General features: G+C 40.2%; 1 long non-coding RNA gene across 2 annotated transcripts; it reads right to left on the bottom strand.

Moving 5' to 3' along the window:
* Positions 1-708: 708 nt before the first annotated feature.
* On the bottom strand, positions 709-17,485 carry LOC309621893. Of its 2 annotated transcripts, XR_014240318.1 has the most exons (3): positions 17,375-17,485; positions 5,159-5,246; positions 709-1,130 (listed from the first exon to the last, which is right to left on the bottom strand). It is a non-coding gene; the product is annotated as an uncharacterized lncRNA (long non-coding RNA). The 2 variants fall into 2 exon arrangements; XR_014240319.1 differs by lacking the exon at positions 17,375-17,485 and having other exon boundaries at positions 5,159-5,290.
* Between the last annotated feature and the right edge of the window lie 480 nt (positions 17,486-17,965).

Below are 17,965 nucleotides of genomic sequence, written 5' to 3'. Positions count from 1 at the left end.
CTTTTTTTTGCTTCCATGTCTTGGCTATTTCAATATTGCTGCAGTGCATGTTTGCCTGTCTGTGCCTTTCCGATTCTGGTCTTCTTAGGGTATAGGCCCATTAGGGGATCGGCCGCATCATATGGTAGCTCAATTTTTACCTTTTAAACGCAGCTCCATTCTTTTCTCCTGATTAGCTGTTACTACTTTACATCCAACCAACAGCATAGTGGGTATGCCTTTCTCCTCCAACCCGTCAGCATTCATTGTTTGTAGACTTTGTACGGATGGCATTTTGAATATTGGGTGGCGAAATCTTTTTGTAGTTTGGATTTGCATCCATCCAATAATTCCTGATATTGAGCTTTTATCCATGTTCTTCTTTTTTTAAAACAACAGAGTGAGTAACACTTACCTCTTCAAACTGTCTTCTTGAGAAATTTTCCGTGTTGTGAACTTTTTTGGCCATTACCTACCCCAGGACATTTTTTGAGGACACGTGTCATTTACAGCCCTACAATTACTGTGAATCTCAAGTGACCGTTAGCCCTGTGTTTAAAGCTGCTATTGTGGGAGATGGCCACAAGGCGGCAGCATTTCTCCATTCCCAAATCTGGTTACTAGGGCAGCAGAGCCTTCCTGAAAGTCGTGTTCCTAGGTTGTAAATTAGAATGGGATATGCCAGGGAAAGCCCCAATAACTTTATGTCTCATTAATTGTCGTTCGTGGTTTTAATTTTTTAAATTGGGGTAATGAGTAGAATAGTGTTTGTTCTGGGTGTACACAATCAGGTTCAATTGAACATTATATATATCTATTCATGTACAGATCCTCTTCCCATGTAAATTACTATTATTTTTTTGGTAAATTTTATTTATTTATTTTTGGCTGAGTTGGATCTTCGTTGCTGCATGTGGGCTTTCTCCAGTTGCGGTGAGCGGGGGCTACTCTCCGTTGCGGTGCACGGGCTTCTCACTGCAGTGTCTTCTCTTGTTGCGGAGTACGGGCTCTAGGCGTGCGGGCTTCAGTAGTTGTGGTGCATGGGCTCAGTAGTTATGGCTCGTGGGCTCCAGAGCGTAGGATCATTAGTTGTGGTGCACGAGCTTAGTTGCTCTGCAGCATGTGGGATCTTCCCGAACCAGGGATCGAACCTGTGTCCCCTGCATTGGCAGGCGGATTTTAACCACGGTGCCACCAGGCAAGCCCCCGTGTAAATTATTACAGAGCGTTCAGTAGACCTCCCTTGGTATATGGTCGGTCTTTTTGATACATGTGTTTAATATGTATTTGTATACGTATGGTAACCCTAATCTTAATGTATCCATTCCTCCCACCTTTCCTTTTAGATAACCATAGTTTGTTTTCTAAGTCTGTGAGAGTCTTTCTCTGTGGAAATATGTTCATACGTGTCAGTTGTTAGGTAACAGCTAGGAGTGATATCCCAGGTTATTTGTCGTCTGCTTTCCGACTTACCTCATGTTCTGTGATTATCTCTAGGCTCATCTATGGTGCTGCAAAGAGCAGTGTTTCATCCTTTTCCATGGTGAATATTCCATTGTGTACATGGACCACTTCTTCTTTGTGCATTCATCTGTTGATGGACATTTTGGTTACTTCCAAGTCTTGGCTATGGTAAATATTGATGCAGTGCAGGATTGCCAGCCTGTGTCTTTTGGATTCTGGTCTTCTCAGGGGTTAAGCCCAGCTGTGGGCCTACTAGATCATATGGCAGTTCAATTTTTACCTTTCAACGCACCTCCATTCTGTTCTCACTACTGGCTGTTAGCAGTTTACATCCCACCAGCAACTAGAGGGTACACAGATCTCTAAAACCCCTTCAGCATTTATTGTTTGTAGACTTTTTACTGATGGCATTTTGAGTAGTTGGGTGGTGATACCTTTTTGTAGTTTGGATCTGCATGCGTCTAATAATTCCCGATATAGAGCTTTTATCTACGTCCGTTTTCTTTCTTTTTTTAAAAAGTGAAACAGAGAAACTTAGCTCTTCAAATTGTTTCCTTGAAAAATGTGCCATGTTCTGTGAATTCCTGTGGCCATTACCTGCACCAGGACATTTTTTGAGGGCAGGTGTCGTTTACAGCCCTGTAGTAATTGTGACTATCACATGACCATTAGTTCTGCGTTTAAAGCTGCTGTCGCAGGGAACGGCCACAAGGGGGCAGCATTTCTATATTCCCAACTCTGGTTACTAGGGCAACAGAGCCTTCCTGGAAGTCCTGTTTGTAGGTTGTAGAGTGGAATGTGCCAGGACAAACCCCCCAAAACTATGTCTACTTATTTGTTGTTGGTATTCTCAGTTTAATTTTCATTTTTCTCAGAGCAAATTTGATTGCAATGTTGTGTTTGTTCTAGGTGTACAGAGTCTCTTTCATTGATTCATATATCTTTTCATGTTTGGATCCTGTTCCATATAGGTTATTACAGAATGTTGTATAGACCTCTCTTGGTATTCGGTATGTCTGATGATTATATATTTTATAAGTATTAGCATATGTCTGTTAAACCCAATATCCTCCGTTATACATTCCTCACAGCTTTCCATTTGGTTAACCACAAGCTTGTTATTTGAACGCGTGAGTGTCCTTCTCTGTGGAAATAGGTTCATTCCTATCAATTTTTAGGTAACACCTATACGTGATATCATAGGATATGTGTCTCTCGCTCTCTGACTTACTTCAAGTTGTGTGATTATCTGTAGCCTCATCTATGGTGCTGCAAACGGCATTGTTTCATTCTTTTCTGTGTCTAATATTGCATTGTGTACATGGACCACTTTTTCTTCCATTCATCTGATGATGGACATTTTTGTTGCGTCCATGTCTTGGCTATTGTAAATACTGCTGCAATACACGATTTTCCATCCTGTGTCTTTTTGATTCTGGCTTTCACAGGTGACAGGTCCAATAGTGGACCTTCCGGATCATATGGTGACTCAATTTTTACCTTTAAACGCACTGCCATTCTGTTCCTATTATTGGCTGTTACCAGTTTACATCCCACATAGACCGAGAGGTTACGCTATTCTCCACAACTTCTTCAACATCTATTGTTTGTTGACTTTTTGCTGATGGTCATTCTGACTAGTGTGAGGTGATACCTTTGTGTAGATTGGATTTGCATGCGTCTAATAATTCCTGATGTTTTGCGTTTATCAATGTCCTTTTCATTTTTTTTTACGATTCAGCTAAACTTACAACTTCAAATTGCCTTCTTGAAAAATTTGGCGTGTTTGGATTTCTTTGGCCATTCCCTACCCCAGGACAGTTTTTGAGGGCATGAGTCATTTACAGCCCTGCAGTCCTTGTGAATATGAATGACCATTAGCAGTGGATTGAAAGCTGCTGTTTGAGGAAACGGCCTTAGGGTGGCAGCATTTCTACGTTGCCAACTCTGCTTGCTAGGGAAACAGAACCTTGCTGCAAGTTGTGCTTTTTGGTTGCAGATTAGAGTGGAATGTGCCAGGACAAACCCCCATAAGTTTTAGCCTCCTTAATTCTTGTTTGTGTCCTTAAGTTTTAATTTTTATCAGAGCAAATTTGATTGAAATATGTCTTTTGTTCTAGGTGTACAGAATCTTGTTCATGAACACATATACATATATCTATTGATCTTTGTGTCCTTTTCCATGTAGGTTATTACAAATTGTTGAGTAGACCACTCTTGGTATTCCATAGGACTCTGGGGATGATATATTTTATATGTATTAGTATATGTTTGTTAACCCCAATATCCTAATTTATCCATTCCTCACACCTTTTCATTGGCTTAACCACAAGTTTGTCTTCTCAATCTGAGATTGTCTGTCTCTATGGGTATATGTTCATTTTTATGAATTTTCAGATACCATAAGTGATATCGTAGGACCTTTGTCTTTCGCATTCTGACTTACTTCACGTTGTGTGATTATCTCTAGGCTCAGCTGTGGTGCTGCATATGCCATTCTTTTATTATTTTTTGCAACTAATATTCCATTCTGTACATGTACCACTTCTTCTTTGTCCAGTCATCTGTTTATGGACCCCTTTTTTTTGCTTCCATGTTTTGGCTATTTCAGTATTGCTGCCGTGCATGTTTGCCTGTCTGTGCCTTTCCGATTCTGGTCTTCTTAGGGTATAGGCCCATTAGGGGATCGGCCGCATCATAAGGTAGCTCAATTTTTACCTTTTAAACGCAGCTCCATTCTGTTCTCATGATTAGCTGTTACCACTTTACATCCAACCATCAGCATAGTGGGTATGCATTTCTCCACCAACCCGTCAGCATTCATTGTTCGTAGACTTTTTACGGATGGCATTTTGAATATTGGGTGGTGAAATCTTTTTGTAGTTTGGATTTGCATCCAACCAATAATTCCTGATATTGAGCTTCTATCCATGTTCTTCTTTTTTTAAAACAACAGAGTGAGTAACACTTACCTCTTCAAACTGTTTTCTTGAACAATTTTCCGTGTTGTGAACTTTTATGACCATTACCTACCCCAGGACATTTTTTGAGGACACGTGTCATTTATGGCCCTACAATTACTGTGACTCTCAAGTGACCGTTAGCCCTGTGTTTAAAGCTGCTATTGTGGGAAACGTCCACAAGGCGGCAGCATATCTCCATTCCCAAATCTGGTTACTAGGGCAGCAGAGCCTTCCTGAAAGTCGTGTTCCCAGGTTGTAAATTAGAATGGGATATACCAGGGAAAGCCCCAATAACTTTATGTCTCATTAATTGTCGTTCGTGGTTTTAATTTTTTAAATGGGGGTAATGAGTAGAATAGTGTTTGTTCTGGGTGTACACAATCAGGTTGAATTGAACATTATATATATCTATTCATGTACAGAGCCTCTTCCCATGTAAATTACTATTATTTTTTTAATAAACTTTATTTATTTATTTATTTATTTTTGGCTGAGTTGGATCTTCGTTGCTGCATGTGGGCTTTCTCCAGTTGCGGTGAGCGGGGGCTACTCTCCGTTGCGGTGCACGGGCTTCTCACTGCAGTGGCTTCTTTTGTTGTGGAGCACGGGCTCTAGGCGTGTGGGCTTCAGTAGTTGTGGTTCATGGGCTCAGTAGTTATGGCTCATGGGCTCCAGAGCGTAGGCTCATTAGTTGTGGTGCACGAGCTTAGTTGCTCTGCAGCATGTGGGATCTTCCCAACCAGGGATCGAACCTGTGTCCCCTGCATTGGCAGGCGGATTCTTAACCACGGTGCCACCAGGCAAGCCCCCGTGTAAATTATTACAGAGCATTCAGTAGACCTCCCTTGGTATATGGTCAGTCTTTTTGATACATGTGTTTAATATGTATTTGTATACGTATGGTAACCCTAATCTTAATGTATCCATTCCTCCCACCTTTCCTTTTAGATAACCGTAGTTTGTTTTCTAAGTCTGTGAGAGTCTTTCTCTGTGGAAATATGTTCATACGTGTCAGTTGTAAGGTAACAGCTAGGAGTGATATCCCAGGTTATTTGTTGTCTGCTTTCCGACTTACCTCATGTTCTGTGATTATCTCTAGGCTCATCTATGGTGCTGCAAAGAGCAGTGTTTCATCCTTTTCCATGGCGAATATTCCATTGTGTACATGGACCACTTCTTCTTTGTGCATTCATCTGTTGATGGACATTTTGGTTACTTTCAAGTCTTGGCTATTGTAAATACTGCTGCAATACACGATTTTCCATCCTGTGTCTTTTTGATTCTGGCTTTCACAGGTGACAGGTCCAATAGTGGACCTTCCGGATCATATGGTGACTCAATTTTTACCTTTAAACGCACTGCCATTCTGTTCCTATTATATGGTTGTTACCAGTTTACATCCCACTTAGACGGAGAGGTTACACTATTCTCCACAACTTCTTCAACATCTGTCGTTTGTTGAGTTTTTGCTGATGGTCATTCTGACTAGTGTGAGGTGATACCTTTGTGTAGATTGGATTTGCATGCGTCTAGTAATTCCTGATGTTTTGCGTTTATCAATGTCCTTTTCATTTTTTTTTTACGATTCAGCTAAACTTACAACTTCAAATTGCCTTCTTGAAAAATTTGGCGTGTTTGGATTTCTTTGGGCATTCCCTACCCCAGGACAGTTTTTGAGGGCATGAGACATTTACAGCCCTGCAGTCCTTGTGAATATTAGTGACCATTAGCAGTGGATTTAAAGCTGCTGTTTGAGGAAACGGCCTTAGGGTGGCAGCATTTCTACGTTGTCAACTCTGCTTGCTAGGGAAACAGAACCTTGCTGCAAGTTGTGCTTTTAGGTTGCAGATTAGAGTGGAATGTGCCAGGACAAACCCCCATAAGTTTTAGCCTCCTTAATTCTTGTTTGTGTCCTTAAGTTTTAATTTTTATCAGAGCAAATTTGATTGAAATATGTCTTTTGTTCTAGGTGTACAGAATCTTGTTCATGAACACATATACATATATCTATTTATCTTTGTGTTCTTTTCCATGTAGGTTATTACAAAGTGTTGAGTAGACCACTCTTGGTATTCCATAGGTCTTTGGGGATGATATATTTTATATGTATTAGTATATGTTTGTTAATCCCAATATCCTAATTTATCCATTCCTCACACCTTTTTATTGGCTTGACCATAAGTTTGTCTTCTCAATCTGAGATTGTCTTTCTCTATGGATATATGTTCATTTTTATGAATTTTCAGATACCATAAGTGGTATCATAGGATATTTGTCTTTCGCATTCTGACTTACTTCACGTTGTGTGATTATCTCTAGGCTCATCTGTGGTGCTGCATATGCCATTCTTTTATTATTTTTCACAACTAATATTCCATTCTGTACATGTACCACTTCGTCTTTGTCCATTCATTTGTTTATGGACCTTGTTTTTGCTTCCATGTCTTGGCTATTTCAGTATTGTTGCAGTGCCTGTTTGCCTGTCTGTGACTTTCCGATTGTGGTCTTCTTAGGGTATAGGCCCACTTAGGGGTTCGGCCGCATCATATGGTAGCTCAATTTTTACCTTTTAAAGCAGCTCCATTCAGTTCTCATTAGTGCTGTTACCACTTTACATCCCACCAGCAGCTAGAAGGTACACAGTTCCCTAAAACCTCTTCAGCATTTATAGTTCGTAGACTTTTTGCTGATGGTCATTTGACTGGTGTGAGCTGAATCCTTTGTGGACGTTGGATTTGCATGCGGCTAATAATTCCTTATACTGAGCTTTAGGCATGTCCTTTTTTTTTCTTTTCCTTTTTTTTTAAAGAGTGAGTACAACTTCCGTCTTCATATTAACTTCGTGAAAAATTTGTCATGTGTTGAATTTTCTTGCCTATTCCCTACCCCTGGACATTTTTTGAGGGCATGTGTCATTTACAACCCTGCAGTCCTTGTGACTATTAAATGACCATTAGCACTGGGTTTAAAGCTGCTGTTGTGGAAAACAGCCACAAGGCGGCAGCATTATTACGTTCTCAACTCTTGTTACTAGGGCAACAGAGTCTTTTTGGAGGTAGTGTTCCGAGGTTGTAAATTAGAGTGGAATGTGCTGGGACAAGCCCCCAGAAGTTTATGTCTCCTTACTTATGTTTGTTTTTAAAATTTAATTTCTATTTCTTTTTGCAGTAAATTTGATTAGAGTGTTGTGATTGTCTGGCTGTACAGAATCTGCTCAATGATTCATACATATGTCTGTTCATCTTCGGATCCTGTTACCATGTATGTTATTACAGAACGTTGAGTAGACCTCCCTTGGTATTTGGTAGGTGTTTTGTCATTATATATTTTATATGGATTGGTGATTCTATAATGCATATAGTTTATATGTTATATGTTTATATACACTTAACATACATTAGTATATGTATGTTAGCCCCATAATCCTAATTTATCCATCCTCCCACCTTTCATTTTGGTTAACCATTAGTTTGTTTTATAAGTCTGTGAGTGTCTTTTTCTGTGGAAATATGTTCATTGGTAGCAATCTGAGGATAATGTGTATAAATGATATCATAGGATATTTGTCATTCCCTTTTGACTTACTTAACGTAATATGATTATTTCTAGGCTCATGTGTAGTCCTGAAAACGGCATTGTTCATTTTTTTTCCGAACCTACTCTTCCATTTGGTACGTATACCACTTCTTCTTTGTCCATTTATCTGTTGATGGACATTTTGTTTGCTTGCATGGCTTGGCTATTGTAAATATTTCTGCAGTGCATGTTTGCCTGTGTGTGCCTTTCCGATTCTGGTCTTCTTAGGGTATAGGCCTATTAGGGGATCGGCCGCATCATATGGTAGCTCAATTTTTACCTTTTAAACGCAGCTCCATTCTGTTCTCATGATTAGCTGTTACCAGTTTACATCCAACCAACAGCATAGTGGGTATGCATTTCTCCACCAACCCGTCAGCATTCATTGTTTGTAGACTTTTTACGGATGGCATTTTGAATATTGGGTGGCGAAATGTTTTTGTAGTTTGGATTTGCGTCCAACCAATAATTCCTGACATTGAGCTTTTATTTATGTTCTTCTTTTTTTTTAAATAACAGAGTGAGTAACACTTACCTCTTCAAACAGTTTTCTTGAAAAATTTTCCGTATTATGAACTTTCTTGGCCATTACCTACCCCAGGACATTTTTGAGGAATCGTGTCATTTATGGCCCTACAATTACTGTGAATCTCAAGTGACCGTTAGCCCTGTGTTTAAAGCTGCTATTGTGGGAAACGGCCACAAGGCGGCAGCATTTCTCCATTCCCAAATCTGGTTACTAGGGCAGCAGAGCCTTCCTGAAAGTCGTGTTCCTAGGTTGTAAATTAGAATGGGATATGCCAGGGAAAACCCCAATAACTTTATGTCTCATTAATTCTTGTTCGTGGTTATAATTTTTTAAATGGGGGTAATGAGTAGAGTAGTGTTTGTTCTGGGTGTGCACAATCAGGATCAATTGAACATTATATATATCTATTCATGTAGAGAGCCTCTTCCCATGTAAATTACTATTATTTTTTTTTATAAATTTATTTTATTTATTTATTTATTTTTGGCTGAGTTGGATCTTCGTTGCTGCATGTGGGCTTTCTCCAGTTGCAGTGAGTGGGGGCTACTCTCCATTGCGGTGCACGGGCTTCTCACTGCAGTGGCTTCTCTTGTTGCGGAGCATGGGCTGTAGGCGTGTGGGCTTCAGTAGTTGTGGTGCATGGGCTCCGGAGCGTAGGCTCATTAGTTGTGGTGCACGAGCTTAGTTGCTCTGCAGCATGTGGGATCTTCCCGAACCAGGGATCGAACCTGTGTCCTCTGCATTGGCAGGCGGATTCTTAACCACGGTGCCACCAGGCAAGCCCCTGTGTAAATTATTACAGAGCGTTCAGTAGACCTCCCTTGGTATATGGTCAGTCTTTTTGATACATGTGTTTAATATGTATTTGTATACGTATGGTAACCCTAATCTTAATGTATCCATTCCTCCCACCTTTCCTTTTAGATAACCATAGTTTGTTTTCTAAGTCTGTGAGAGTCTTTCTCTGTGGAAATATGTTCATACGTGTCAGTTGTTAGGTAACAGCTAGGAGTGATATCACAGGTTATTTGTCGTCTGCTTTCCGACTTACCTCATGTTCTGTGATTATCTCTAGGCTCATCTATGGTGCTGCAAAGAGCAGTGTTTCATCCTTTTCCATGGTGAATATTCCATTGTGTACATGGACCACTTCTTCTTTGTGCATTCATCTGTTGATGGACATTTTGGTTACTTCCAAGTCTTGGCTATGGTAAATATTGATGCAGTGCAGGATTGCCAGCCTGTGTCTTTTGGATTCTGGTCTTCTCAGGGGTTAAGCCCAGCTGTGGGCCTACTAGATCATATGGCAGTTCAATTTTTACCTTTCAACGCACCTCCATTCTGTTCTCACTACTGGCTGTTAGCAGTTTACATCCCACCAGCAACTAGAGGGTACACAGATCTCTAAAACCCCTTCAGCATTTATTGTTTGTAGACTTTTTACTGATGGCATTTTGAGTAGTTGGGTGGTGATACCTTTTTGTAGTTTGGATCTGCATGCGTCTAATAATTCCCGATATAGAGCTTTTATCTACGTCCGTTTTCTTTCTTTTTTTAAAAAGTGAAACAGAGAAACTTAGCTCTTCAAATTGTTTCCTTGAAAAATGTGCCATGTTCTGTGAATTCCTGTGGCCATTACCTGCACCAGGACATTTTTTGAGGGCAGGTGTCGTTTACAGCCCTGTAGTAATTGTGACTATCACATGACCATTAGTTCTGCGTTTAAAGCTGCTGTCGCAGGGAACGGCCACAAGGGGGCAGCATTTCTATATTCCCCACTCTGGTTACTAGGGCAACAGAGCCTTCCTGGAAGTCCTGTTTGTAGGTTGTAGAGTAGAGTGGAATGTGCCAGGACAAACCCCCAAAACCTATGTCTACTTATTTGTTGTTGGTATTCTCAGTTTAATTTTCATTTTTCTCAGAGCAAATTTGATTGCAATGTTGTGTTTGTTCTAGGTGTACAGAGTCTCTTTCATTGATTCATATATCTTTTCATGTTTGGATCCTGTTCCATATAGGTTATTACAGAATGTTGTATAGACCTCTCTTGGTATTCGGTATGTCTGATGATTATATATTTTATAAGTATTAGCATATGTCTGTTAAACCCAATATCCTTCGTTATATATTCCTCACAGCTTTCCATTTGGTTAACCACAAGCTTGTTATTTGAACGCGTGAGTGTCCTTCTCTGTGGAAATAGGTTCATTCCTATCAATTTTTAGGTAACACCTATACGTGATATCATAGGATATGTGTCTCTCGCTCTCTGACTTACTTCAAGTTGTGTGATTATCTGTAGCCTCATCTATGGTGCTGCAAACGGCATTGTTTCATTCTTTTCTGTGTCTAATATTGCATTGTGTACATGGACCACTTTTTCTTCCATTCATCTGATGATGGACATTTTTGTTGCGTCCATGTCTTGGCTATTGTAAATACTGCTGCAATACACGATTTTCCATCCTGTGTCTTTTTGATTCTGGCTTTCACAGGTGACAGGTCCAATAGTGGACCTTCCGGATCATATGGTGACTCAATTTTTACCTTTAAACGCACTGCCATTCTGTTCCTATTATTGGCTGTTACCAGTTTACATCCCACATAGACCGAGAGGTTACGCTATTCTCCACAACTTCTTCAACATCTATTGTTTGTTGACTTTTTGCTGATGGTCATTCTGACTAGTGTGAGGTGATACCTTTGTGTAGATTGGATTTGCATGCGTCTAATAATTCCTGATGTTTTGCGTTTATCAATGTCCTTTTCATTTTTTTTTACGATTCAGCTAAACTTACAACTTCAAATTGCCTTCCTGAAAAATTTGCCGCATTTGGATTTTTTTGGCCATTCCCTACCCCAGGACAGTTTTTGAGGGCATGAGTCATTTACAGCCCTGCAGTCCTTGTGAATATGAATGACCATTAGCAGTGGATTGAAAGCTGCTGTTTGAGGAAACGGCCTTAGGGTGGCAGCATTTCTACGTTGCCAACTCTGCTTGCTAGGGAAACAGAACCTTGCTGCAAGTTGTGCTTTTTGGTTGCAGATTAGAGTGGAATGTGCCAGGACAAACCCCCATAAGTTTTAGCCTCCTTAATTCTTGTTTGTGTCCTTAAGTTTTAATTTTTATCAGAGCAAATTTGATTGAAATATGTCTTTTGTTCTAGGTGTACAGAATCTTGTTCATGAACACATATACATATATCTATTGATCTTTGTGTCCTTTTCCATGTAGGTTATTACAAATTGTTGAGTAGACCACTCTTGGTATTCCATAGGACTCTGGGGATGATATATTTTATATGTATTAGTATATGTTTGTTAACCCCAATATCCTAATTTATCCATTCCTCACACCTTTTCATTGGCTTAACCACAAGTTTGTCTTCTCAATCTGAGATTGTCTGTCTCTATGGGTATATGTTCATTTTTATGAATTTTCAGATACCATAAGTGATATCATAGGACCTTTGTCTTTCGCATTCTGACTTACTTCACGTTGTGTGATTATCTCTAGGCTCAGCTGTGGTGCTGCATATGCCATTCTTTTATTATTTTTTGCAACTAATATTCCATTCTGTACATGTACCACTTCTTCTTTGTCCAGTCATCTGTTTATGGACCCCTTTTTTTTGCTTCCATGTTTTGGCTATTTCAGTATTGCTGCCGTGCATGTTTGCCTGTCTGTGCCTTTCCGATTCTGGTCTTCTTAGGGTATAGGCCCATTAGGGGATCGGCCGCATCATATGGTAGCTCAATTTTTACCTTTTAAACGCAGCTCCATTCTGTTCTCATGATTAGCTGTTACCACTTTACATCCAACCAACAGCATAGTGGGTATGCATTTCTCCACCAACCCGTCAGCATTCATTGTTTGTAGACTTTTTACGGATGGCATTTTGAATATTGGGTGGCGAAATGTTTTTGTAGTTTGGATTTGCGTCCAACCAATAATTCCTGACATTGAGCTTTTATTTATGTTCTTCTTTTTTTTTAAATAACAGAGTGAGTAACACTTACCTCTTCAAACAGTTTTCTTGAAAAATTTTCCGTATTATGAACTTTCTTGGCCATTACCTACCCCAGGACATTTTTGAGGAATCGTGTCATTTATGGCCCTACAATTACTGTGAATCTCAAGTGACCGTTAGCCCTGTGTTTAAAGCTGCTATTGTGGGAAACGGCCACAAGGCGGCAGCATTTCTCCATTCCCAAATCTGGTTACTAGGGCAGCAGAGCCTTCCTGAAAGTCGTGTTCCTAGGTTGTAAATTAGAATGGGATATGCCAGGGAAAACCCCAATAACTTTATGTCTCATTAATTCTTGTTCGTGGTTATAATTTTTTAAATGGGGGTAATGAGTAGAGTAGTGTTTGTTCTGGGTGTGCACAATCAGGATCAATTGAACATTATATATATCTATTCATGTAGAGAGCCTCTTCCCATGTAAATTACTATTATTTTTTTTTTTATAAATTTATTTTATTTATTTATTTATTTTTGGCTGAGTTGGATCTTCGTTGCTGCATGTGGGCTTTCTCCAGTTGCAGTGAGTGGGGGCTACTCTCCGTTGCGGTGCACGGGCTTCTCACTGCAGTGGCTTCTCTTGTTGCGGAGCATGGGCTGTAGGCGTGCGGGCTTCAGTAGTTGTGGTGCATGGGCTCCGGAGCGTAGGCTCATTAGTTGTGGTGCACGAGCTTAGTTGCTCTGCAGCATGTGGGATCTTCCCGAACCAGGGATCGAACCTGTGTCCTCTGCATTGGCAGGCGGATTCTTAACCACGGTGCCACCAGGCAAGCCCCTGTGTAAATTATTACAGAGCGTTCAGTAGACCTCCCTTGGTATATGGTCAGTCTTTTTGATACATGTGTTTAATATGTATTTGTATACGTATGGTAACCCTAATCTTAATGTATCCATTCCTCCCACCTTTCCTTTTAGATAACCATAGTTTGTTTTCTAAGTCTGTGAGAGTCTTTCTCTGTGGAAATATGTTCATACGTGTCAGTTGTTAGGTAACAGCTAGGAGTGATATCCCAGGTTATTTGTCGTCTGCTTTCCGACTTACCTCATGTTCTGTGATTATCTCTAGGCTCATCTATGGTGCTGCAAAGAGCAGTGTTTCATCCTTTTCCATGGTGAATATTCCATTGTGTACATGGACCACTTCTTCTTTGTGCATTCATCTGTTGATGGACATTTTGGTTACTTCCAAGTCTTGGCTATGGTAAATATTGATGCAGTGCAGGATTGCCAGCCTGTGTCTTTTGGATTCTGGTCTTCTCAGGGGTTAAGCCCAGCTGTGGGCCTACTAGATCATATGGCAGTTCAATTTTTACCTTTCAACGCACCTCCGTTCTGTTCTCACTACTGGCTGTTAGCAGTTTACATCCCACCAGCAACTAGAGGGTACACAGATCTCTAAAACCCCTTCAGCATTTATTGTTTGTAGACTTTTTACTGATGGCATTTTGAGTAGTTGGGTGGTGATACCTTTTTGTAGTTTGGATCTGCATGCGTCTAATAATTCCCGATATAGAGCTTTTATCTACGTCCGTTTTCTTTCTTTTTTTTAAAAGTGAAACAGAGAAACTTAGCTCTTCAAATTGTTTCCTTGAAAAATGTGCCATGTTCTGTGAATTCCTGTGGCCATTACCTGCACCAGGACATTTTTTGAGGGCAGGTGTCGTTTACAGCCCTGTAGTAATTGTGACTATCACATGACCATTAGTTCTGCGTTTAAAGCTGCTGTCGCAGGGAACGGCCACAAGGGGGCAGCATTTCTATATTCCCAACTCTGGTTACTAGGGCAACAGAGCCTTCCTGGAAGTCCTGTTTGTAGGTTGTAGAGTAGAGTGGAATGTGCCAGGACAAACCCCCAAAAACTATGTCTACTTATTTGTTGTTGGTATTCTCAGTTTAATTTTCATTTTTCTCAGAGCAAATTTGATTGCAATGTTGTGTTTGTTCTAGGTGTACAGAGTCTCTTTCATTGATTCATATATCTTTTCATGTTTGGATCCTGTTCCATATAGGTTATTACAGAATGTTGTATAGACCTCTCTTGGTATTCGGTATGTCTGATGATTATATATTTTATAAGTATTAGCATATGTCTGTTAAACCCAATATCCTCCGTTATACATTCCTCACAGCTTTCCATTTGGTTAACCACAAGCTTGTTATTTGAACGCGTGAGTGTCCTTCTCTGTGGAAATAGGTTCATTCCTATCAATTTTTAGGTAACACCTATACGTGATATCATAGGATATGTGTCTCTCGCTCTCTGACTTACTTCAAGTTGTGTGATTATCTGTAGCCTCATCTATGGTGCTGCAAACGGCATTGTTTCATTCTTTTCTGTGTCTAATATTGCATTGTGTACATGGACCACTTTTTCTTCCATTCATCTGATGATGGACATTTTTGTTGCGTCCATGTCTTGGCTATTGTAAATACTGCTGCAATACACGATTTTCCATCCTGTGTCTTTTTGATTCTGGCTTTCACAGGTGACAGGTCCAATAGTGGACCTTCCGGATCATATGGTGACTCAATTTTTACCTTTAAACGCACTGCCATTCTGTTCCTATTATTGGCTGTTACCAGTTTACATCCCACATAGACCGAGAGGTTACGCTATTCTCCACAACTTCTTCAACATCTATTGTTTGTTGACTTTTTGCTGATGGTCATTCTGACTAGTGTGAGGTGATACCTTTGTGTAGATTGGATTTGCATGCGTCTAATAATTCCTGATGTTTTGCGTTTATCAATGTCCTTTTCATTTTTTTTTACGATTCAGCTAAACTTACAACTTCAAATTGCCTTCCTGAAAAATTTGCCGCATTTGGATTTTTTTGGCCATTCCCTACCCCAGGACAGTTTTTGAGGGCATGAGTCATTTACAGCCCTGCAGTCCTTGTGAATATGAATGACCATTAGCAGTGGATTGAAAGCTGCTGTTTGAGGAAACGGCCTTAGGGTGGCAGCATTTCTACGTTGCCAACTCTGCTTGCTAGGGAAACAGAACCTTGCTGCAAGTTGTGCTTTTTGGTTGCAGATTAGAGTGGAATGTGCCAGGACAAACCCCCATAAGTTTTAGCCTCCTTAATTCTTGTTTGTGTCCTTAAGTTTTAATTTTTATCAGAGCAAATTTGATTGAAATATGTCTTTTGTTCTAGGTGTACAGAATCTTGTTCATGAACACATATACATATATCTATTGATCTTTGTGTCCTTTTCCATGTAGGTTATTACAAATTGTTGAGTAGACCACTCTTGGTATTCCATAGGACTCTGGGGATGATATATTTTATATGTATTAGTATATGTTTGTTAACCCCAATATCCTAATTTATCCATTCCTCACACCTTTTCATTGGCTTAACCACAAGTTTGTCTTCTCAATCTGAGATTGTCTGTCTCTATGGGTATATGTTCATTTTTATGAATTTTCAGATACCATAAGTGATATCATAGGACCTTTGTCTTTCGCATTGACTTACTTCACGTTGTGTGATTATCTCTAGGCTCAGCTGTGGTGCTGCATATGCCATTCTTTTATTATTTTTTGCAACTAATATTCCATTCTGTACATGTACCACTTCTTCTTTGTCCAGTCATCTGTTTATGGACCTTTTTTTTGCTTCCATGTTTTGGCTATTTCAATATTGCTGCCGTGCATGTTTGCCTGTCTGTGCCTTTCCGATTCTGGTCTTCTTAGGGTATAGGCCCATTAGGGGATTGGCCGCATCATATGGTAGCTCAATTTTTACCTTTTAAACGCAGCTCCATTCTGTTCTCATGATTAGCTGTTACCACTTTACATCCAACCATCAGCATAGTGGGTATGCATTTCTCCACCAACCCGTCAGCATTCATTGTTCGTAGACTTTTTCCGGATGGCATTTTGAATATTGGGTGGTGAAATCTTTTTGTAGTTTGGATTTGCATCCAACCAATAATTCCTGATATTGAGCTTCTATCCATGTTCTTCTTTTTTTAAAACAACAGAGTGAGTAACACTTACCTCTTCAAACTGTTTTCTTGAAAAATTTTCCGTATTGTGAACTTTTTTGGCCATTACCTACCCCAGGACATTTTTTGAGGACACGTGTCATTTATGGCCCTACAATTACTGTGAATCTCAAGTGACCGTTAGCCCTGTGTTTAAAGGTGCTATTGTGGGAAACGGCCACAAGGCGGCAGCATTTCTCCTTTCCCAAATCTGGTTACTAGGGCAGCAGAGCCTTCCTGAAAGTCGTGTTCCCAGGTTCTAAATTAGAATGGGACATGCCAGGGAAAACCCCAATAAGTTTATGTCTGATTAATTGTTGTTCGTGGTTTTAATTTTTTAAATTGGGTTAATGAGTAGAATAGTGTTTGTTCTGGGTGTACAAAATCAGGTTGAATTGAACATTATATATATCTATTCATGTACAGAGCCTCTTCCCATGTAAATTACTATTATTTTTTTAATAAATTTTATTTATTTATTTATTTATTTTTGGCTGAGTTGGATCTTCGTTGCTGCATGTGGGCTTTCTCCAGTTGCGGTGAGCGGGGGCTACTCTCCGTTGCGGTGAACGGGCTTCTCACTGCAGTGGCTTCTCTTGTTGTGGAGCATGGGCGCTAGGCGTGTGGGCTTCAGTAGTTGTGGTGCATGGGCTCAGTAGTTATGGCTCATGGGCTCCAGAGCGTAGGCTCATTAGTTGTGGTGCACGAGCTTAGTTGCTCTGCAGCATGTGGGATCTTCCCGAACCAGGGATCGAACCTGTGTCCCCTGCATTGGCAGGCGGATTCTTAACCACGGTGCCACCAGGCAGGCCCCCGAGTAAATTATTACAGAGCGTTCAGTAGACCTCCCTTGGTATATGGTCGGTCTTTTTGATACATGTGTTTAATATGTATTTGTATACGTATGGTAACCCTAATCTTAATGTATCCATTCCTCCCACCTTTCCTTTTAGATAACCATAGTTTGTTTTCTAAGTCTGTGAGAGTGTTTCTCTGTGGAAATATGTTCATACGTGTCAGTTGTTAGGTAACAGCTAGGAGTGATATCACGGGTTATTTGTTGTCTGCTTTCCGACTTACCTCATGTTCTGTGATTATCTCTAGGCTCATCTATGGTGCTGCAAAGAGCAGTGTTTCATCCTTTTCCATGGCGAATATTCCATTGTGTACATGGACCACTTCTTCTTTGTGCATTCATCTGTTGATGGACATTTTGGTTACTTCCAAGTCTTTTCTATGGTAAATATTGATGCAGTGCAGGATTGCGAGCCTGTGTCTTTTGGATTCTGGTCTTCTCAGGGGTTAGGCCCAGCAGTGGGCCTACTAGATCATATGGTCGTTCAATTTGTACCTTTCAACGCACCTCCATTCTGTTCTCGCTACTGGCTGTTACCAGTTTACATCCCACCAGCAACTAGAGGGTACACAGATCTCTA

Source organism: Balaenoptera borealis (genome assembly GCF_965194805.1).
Source record: "Balaenoptera borealis genome assembly, contig: HAP1_SCAFFOLD_1120, whole genome shotgun sequence".
NCBI lineage: Eukaryota > Metazoa > Chordata > Mammalia > Artiodactyla > Balaenopteridae > Balaenoptera > Balaenoptera borealis.
The sequence above is the reverse complement of the archived record's forward strand: the minus strand, read 5'-3'. Positions and strand labels throughout refer to the sequence as shown.